The sequence below is a fragment of the Triticum aestivum genome, chromosome 6A (genome assembly GCF_018294505.1).
Source record: "Triticum aestivum cultivar Chinese Spring chromosome 6A, IWGSC CS RefSeq v2.1, whole genome shotgun sequence".
In the NCBI taxonomy this organism is placed as follows: Eukaryota; Viridiplantae; Streptophyta; class Magnoliopsida; order Poales; family Poaceae; genus Triticum; species Triticum aestivum.
Window position 1 is genome coordinate 395,140,729 of NC_057809.1, and position 7,890 is coordinate 395,148,618.

Here is a 7,890-nt window from a genome sequence, read left to right on the forward strand (position 1 = left end):
GAGAGGGCTGCAAAGATTAAATTGAGGTGGGGGTTAGACTACTGGGTGCAAGAGAGGGCTACGGACGAGGTTTGGGCGCCGGAGGTGGCCTCACCGAAGTGAATCGAGCTGGAGGCCGAGGCGGGGCGAGGTGGCCGGAGCCGGGGAAGGAGACCTCCTCGAGGTCCACCCAGTGGCCTGGCGGGGTGTTGGTGAGTAGTGGAGGTGCTGCGTGCACGAGAGTGAGCTCGGGACCCCTTTATATAGGCGGTCCGAGGCGGTTGCCGTGAACGGAGATTTCCGGCGAGCGATTACGGTGGCGCAGTGCTCGGTCGGGGTGGTTAGGGGGTCGAGCGTTATCACGGAGGTTCAACGGGTCCATTTTTGTGCTAAGCTGGCCGGGGTTTGGGCGTTTGGGTCGAGCTCGACGGAACGGGGTGGCGCGGGCCCGTCGGCGGTAGAGAGGGCTCTCCGTGCGTGCTGCGCCACGGCGACGGTGTCGCATGCATGCGCTGGCACGGAGAAGGCCACGCGGAGCCACCAGAAGATTTGGGCGGTGCCGAACGGCGTTGCGCCGCCGTTCTCCTCCCTGTCGGCCGTTACGGGGAGCCGGCCGCCGCAAGACACGCTGGCGCAGGCGGGCCAGGGCGCCACCGACGCCAGGGTCGCGCCAAGTACGCGTGTGAAGCTTCGGACAAGCAAACGAGGCCGCGAGCAACGTGCCAAGTGCACTGTGGCCGCGTGACTGAAACTGTCGAAACTGAAGATGACACTGAAACTGAATTTCTGAACATTGAACAGTAACAGTGCCCACAAGGTGTTCGACCGAATGAAATTGGCCTCTGGTGATTTTTCCTTGAGCTGATTTTTGGTGGGGTGGCTTCTCCTTGCTCAAATAGGCTGCCTGAATTTTGGTGGAATTTTTGGAGGAGTGTAGATATGAATTTCACCAAATTTGGCAAATCTGGTCCAAACTTGCAGAGACTGAATTTTGAAAAATTTGAAAAGAGGAGGAGTGGATCAAGATGGTTCTGGGTTGTGGGTTCAAAGGACAATCCAGGAGAATTGGTTTGAGGTCAAAACTCAAATGCAATAGGGCACTTGCTTTGAAAATCTCTCAGGCTCCAAATAATTTTCAGAATTGAATTGAGGGAAAAATAATTGGAATAAAAATCCAAAACCAGTTTGGATGAGTTGGGACAGAGAATTTAGGTTGATCACAAGTTGTAGGGGAGGTTTTGGAGGGGTTTTACCACATGGGCAAGAATGCCAAGTCATGGTGGTTCCAAGATATGAAAATCCCAAATTTCATGGAGTTTCTTTTTTTTTAAAGAAAAAGATTAAACTCCCAAAAATAATTTAGAGAGAGAACCAACAGAGAAGAAGTTTCAAAAGGTCAAACACCAAAGTTTGAAGCCAGAATAAAAACCTTGCCAAAGAAAAGAAAGTCTCTTAAGAGGAAGGTTTTCTGGAAAATTTTAAATGGCCTCTTTTCAAAAACCACAAAGTTTTTGCTGAAAACCAAAGTAAAAATTTTGGAGTGTCACAACACCTACCCCCTTAGGAAAAATCTCGTCCCCGAGATTTCAGCTGATCCTTCAATAAGTGTGGATGCTCTGTCCGAAGAAAATCCTCGCTTTCCCAGGTTGCTTCACTGTCGGTGTGATTGCTCCACTGGACTTTGAAAAACTTGATGGTTTTCTGTCGGGTCCTCCTTTCAGACTCCTCTAATATTCTTATGGGACGTTCTCGATAAGTGAGGTCTGGCTGTATGTCAATGTTCTCATGAGATACTTGTTTCTCTGGGTTGCTTACGCACTTCCTTAATTGAGAGACGTGGAACACGTCGTGAATGTCGGACAAGTCTTCGGGTAAGTCTAGCTGGTAGGCTACAGTGCCTCTTCGTGCCACTATGCAAAATGGTCCAATGAATCTTGGTGCTAATTTTCCTTTAATCTTAAACCGTTGCAATCCTCTCATCGGGGATAATCTCAAGTATACGAATTCACCGGGTTCGAAGCTGACCCTACGATGTTTCTGATCATAATAACTTTTCTGTCGACTTTGAGCGGTCTTAAGTCGGTCCCTGATTAGCTTGACTTTTTCCTCGGCTTCTCTGAGCATATCTGGTCCGAAGATGCGGCTGTCTCCGGTCTCTGACCAATTTAACGGGGTACGACATCTCCTTCCGTATAGGGCTTCGAAAGGAGCCATTTGCAGGCTGGCCTGGTAACTGTTGTTGTATGCGAACTCGGCATATGGCAGGCTGTCCTCCCAACTGGTTCCATAGGTGAGGACACATGCTCTCAGCATGTCTTCTAAAACTTGGTTTACGCGTTCTGTTTGTCCATCAGTCTGAGGATGGTATGCGGTACTGAAGGCTAGTTGGGTTCCCAGAGCCTGTTGTAATTGCTCCCAAAATCTTGAGATGAACTGAGTGCCTCTGTCGGAAATTATAGTCTTCGGGACACCGTGCAGACATACTATGCGGGAAAGATAAATTCTGGCAAGCCTCTGAGTGGTGTAGGTTGTCTTCACTGGAATAAAGTGTGCTACTTTGGTCAACCTGTCAGTGATGACCCATATGGCATCATTCCCGTGTCGTGACCGAGGTAATCCGACAATAAAATCCATCCCTATTTCATCCCATTTCCACTCAGGTATTTTGTTAGGTTGTAGTAGTCCGGCTGGTCTCTGATGTTCAGCTTTTATGCGTTGACACGAGTCGCAGCATGCAATGAAAGCGGCTATGTCCCTCTTCATACCGTGCCACCAAAATCTTTCCTGAATATCCTTATACATTTTGGTTCCTCCAGGGTGGATCGTATATGGAGTGGTGTGTGCTTCAGTTAAAACTTGCTGTTTAAGGTCTTCTATGTTTGGCACGCATAGCCTTTCTCCGTACCATATTCCTTCATTGTCTATGACGAATTCCGAGGCCTTGCCCATACTCAACTTCCTTTTAATTCCTTCAATGTTGGGGTGACCGGACTGAGCCTCTTTAATTTTCTCCACAAGGTGTGGTTGTATTTCCAAGTTTGATATGGTGCCTTCTGCTACCATTATCAAGTTGAGCTTGACAAATTCTTGATGGAATTCGGGCATCAAGCTGTGCAGATAGTTCCCGTCGGAGCTGGGGTTCCGACTCAGGGCATCGGCCACTAAGTTTGCTTTCCCTGGATGGTAATGGATACCAACATCATAATCCTTTACCAATTCTAACCAGCGGCGTTGCCGTAAATTTAGTTCTGGCTGCGTAAAAATGTATTTGAGGCTTTTGTGATCCGTATATATCTCACATCGATTCCCAAGTAGAAAATGCCTCCATTCCTTGAGTGCATGAATAACTGCTGCCATTTCTAAATCATGAGTGGGATAATTTTCCTCGTGTTTGCGAAGTTGCCTTGAAGCGTAGGAGACAACCTTGCCTTCTTGCATCAACACGCATCCGAGACCCTTTCTGGATGCGTCACAAAAATACTTCAAAATTCTTGTGTATATCAGGTACAATTAATACTGGTGCTGTTGTTAATTTCCGCTTTAGCTCTTGGAAGCTTTTCTCGCAGGCTTCTGTCCATTCAAACTTCTTATCTTTCTTGAGTAACTGTGTCATAGGCTTGGATATGGTGGAAAATCCTTCAATAAATCTGCGGTAATACCCTGCCATTCCCAAGAAACTTCGTATGTCTGTTACGCTGGCTGGTGACTTCCAGTCGAGTATGGCCTTGACTTTCTCTGGGTCCACTGCTATACCGTCTTGAGTCAACACGTGACCTAGAAAACCTACTTGTCTTAGCCAAAATTCGCACTTGATGAACTTGGCATACAATTGGTGTTTCCTTAGCTCTCCTAGTACAATCCTGAGATGTTCTGCGTGCTCTTCTAGTGTTTTGGAGTATACCAGAATATCGTCGATGAATACTACGACGAATTTGTCCATAAACTTCATAAATACTTTGTTCATGAGGTGAACAAAATATGCCGGGGCGTTAGTTAATCCAAATGGCATCACTGTGAACTCGTACAGTCCATATCTGGAGGTGAAGGCTGTTTTGGGGATATCTTCCGTTCGTACCTTCAATTGATGGTATCCTGACCTTAAGTCAATCTTTGAGAATACCTTGGCATGAGCAAGTTGATCAAACAAATCATTTATCCTTGGCATCGGGTATTTGTTTTTGACTGTGACCATGTTAAGTGCTCGATAGTCGATACACAATCTCAGCGTTCTATCCTTCTTCTTGGCAAATAAAATTGGTGATCCCCAAGGTGAGGAGCTGGCCCGAATGTACCCTTTATCCAGTAATTCCTTTATCTGCTTCTTCAATTCGATCAACTCGGATGGTGCCATTCTGTATGGTTTCTTGTATATGGGGGTGGTTCCTGGTGCTAGCTCAATGCAGAATTCTATTTCTCGATCTGGTGGCATGCCTGGCAGCTCTTCAGGGAATACATCTGGAAATTCACACACTACTGGAACCTTGTTTAGCTCAGAAACGTCCACCTTATTTAATCTCGGTTGCCGGGGTCTTTTTCCTTCCTTGGCTGATACTCTTATTGTCTTCCCTTGGTGGTGTGTGAGAATCACGGTCCTGTTGAAACAGTCTATAAAACCTTTATTGGTGGTTAGCCAATCCATCCCTAGGATGACATCCAGCCCTTTATTTTCCAATACAATAAGATTTGCGTAAAACTCCAATCCTTCAAACTCAATGACCACATTCTGACAGTAATTCTGAGAAACTTGCTGAATCCCGGGGGACTTGATTATTATGGATTTCTCCAAAGGAAGCATCGAAAAATTATTTTGCAAAGCAAAACTTTTCGAGATGAAAGAGTGAGAAGCTCCAGAATCAAACAAAACCATTGCAGGTATTGTGTTGACAGGAAACGTACCGAGTATGATATCCGAAGCATTTTGTGCCTCCTCTTTGGTTACGTGGTTCAGATGACCCTTCCTGTGGTTATTGTTGGGATTGAAATTGTTTCGTTTGGGCGTTGAATTATTGCTGTCATTGTTCGGCTTTGGGGTTGAGTTCCTTGGCTTGGGGCACTGTTTGGCATAGTGCCCTTCTACTCCACAAGCGTAACAAGTAACGCCGGGGCGATAGGTGAATTCCTTGTCCCTTGCATGAAAATTCTTGATTGGGCGTGAGACATTGGATGAGAATTTGGGTGTCCCACCTTTTTAAAATCTATCTTGCTTCGGTGATTGCGAGTGTGGTTAGTCTGGTCCCTTTTTCGCTTGCGGATATCTTCCAGACTGCGTCTCTCATTTTCCAGAGTAATGGCCTTGTCCACCAGCGTTTTAAAATCAGGAAAAGTGTGCACGACCAGTTGGCATTTAAGTGCGGGCGCCAGACCGTCAAGGAATTTCTCCATCTTCTTGATTTCAGTCATACGCTCCTCATTGGCGTAGCGGGATAATAGGGTAAATTGACTGTTGTAATCTGACACTGTCATGTTTCTTTGTTTGAGGTCATCAAATTCTCTCTTCTTGATTTTCATAATACTCTTAGGAATATGTGCACCACGGAAACCTTCCTTGAAATCATCCCAGGTTATGTCATTTTTGTTGGGATGCATGTGCAGAAAATTCTCCCACCACGATGCGGCTGCTCCTGTGAGATAGTGTGGAGCATATAGTACTTTCTCGAGATCTGAACACTTTGCAATAATTAATTTCCTCTCCATATCTCGAAGCCAGTCCTCGGCTTCAAGAGGCTTGTCAGTGTGAGAAAATGTTTGAGGACGTGTCTTCTGTAGCTCAGATAACTTGGAATGTTGCTGATACTGTCCATGGTGATTTCCGATGTTGATGACTTGGTTCATTATTTCACGATGTTGTTGCTGACTCTGTTCATAAAGGCGGCACATTTGTGAAAGTGCCGATTCATTTCCCGGTTGGCTTGACTGTCCCTGAGTGAACTCGTTGCTGGGTTGTGCATCATAATTTTCCTCTGATGGAATTGGCATGGAGCGAGTCCAAGGACGAGACATTTTTCACTCTGGGGATATATTTTGTAAAACCCATAAGAAAAGCGGAAAGAGTCGCAAAAACAAAACCATAAAATGCATAAAGCTGGCAAATAGAATTAAATAACTCAGCTTACTTAAGAAAAAAAAATAAAACGACTTGCGCACGGAGAAGGACTGCTCATTACACATCTTACACGCGGGCGGTAATTATACAATACATCACTCAGGATATGCGTACCTAATCCTGACATGTTATTAAGGCTAGTGCACTACTCCAGATCCTACATGATGCGAAAACAGGCTACTTCTCCCAGCCTATGCACATATCTTACAAAGCGGTACAACACACGGCAGCTAAGCGTACTCAGGCAGAAATGTTGACGACCTCCCTTGCCCTGCCGAGGGCGAGGCGTAGCGAGGTTGGGGACTCAACCTCCTCCTCGCTAATGGGCTCCATACGTGTAGTGTTGCGCAGAGCGGGCGGAGCGGTCGCCAGGGGCGGAGCAACACGTACAGGAGTGGGCGCGAAGGTTGGTGTAGTACGCGCTGGAGTGGGTGCAATGACTTGGTTAAATTCTTCGGTAGAAGGCAGGCGACGAGTAGGCGTAAAAGATGCTGATGACGAGACAAAAGTCGGTGGCGGAGCGATGGGTAGGAGCTCCCTCCTGTTGGCAGCACAGCCATGGACTGAGTCCATGCGGGTAGCTACGAAGTCATCCACCAGGTTGTCGAAGGCTGCCTCCAGGGCCCGGAGATACTCAATGAGCATCTCAAAAGCCTCGTCTCGTTCTCCTCTGGGGCAGGAATATGCGTAGTGACAGGTGTAAGGCACATGGCACGGAAGATAACGGTAACGACGAGTCTTCATCACGGGAAGGACATCCTTGAGACGAGCTATCGCCTCGCGGGCTGCCATCTGCATGGCATGCCTCTCCGTAGGCATGGCTCTTCCCACGAACCGGAAGCGGCGTAACTCACCACGCCCTCCCCTGAACTGCACCGCGGCCTGGTGCATGGTCAGACTGTCGTTGACTCGGTGCTGGTAGAGTGTGAAGACTGGGCGCACGGATGGCCCCATCGCGACCTGAACGATGGAAGAAAGAAGCTTGATGAACCCATCGGGTACGTTGGCGAAGGTCTGAGACTCGCAGCTGACGTCGGCCATCTACAAAAGTAGGCAAAATTCTGCAGGGTCAGATCATAAATTTATGCTGACTGACAGAAAATGACTACCATTGCAAAAATATAAATTAGCTCTATCAGGCTAATAACCAATTAGCGATCGCACCTAGCGGCTTCCTACAGTCAGCCTGGCTCTGGTACCAAGCTTGTCACGACCGGTTTTCCAATAAAAATATTTATTGAAAAGCCAATCTTTTAAGTCCAGTATGAGAGAAATCCTCCACACTGGCAGACAAATTCTTGATACAATAAGCCAGTAGCATAAAATATATTATAGGGTCGAACTACGGTTGCTCAACCAAATTATTACAAGCACGCCAATAATCATACATAATGGCGGACAGAACACAGTGGTGTGGAGACATACTACTGACTCAAGGATAGGCTGGTGGTGGAAAAACACAGCGGGGAGAGAAAGACAAGACTCTACGTCTGTCATCTCATCGAGCGTCGAGGAGAGGCTCGATGAATTTATTTGGTAGCGGAAGCGGATATAAAACAGTGGCCAAATCCAGGGTCGCACAAGACTGACTGGGACTCCTCTAAGTGTCGGGCTCGCTATCGAACTCTTCATCCATGAGATCGCCTTCGTCAGCATCTGGCCAAATCAACAAGCCAGTGAGTACTTTGAAAGTACTCGCAAGACAGTTCGGACGTAAGATATAACAAATGCATGCATGGATGCAACATGATTAATTCCTTAATGCACAATAAATAAAACTGGCATAACGGGTAAGTAAAAAGGGAAAA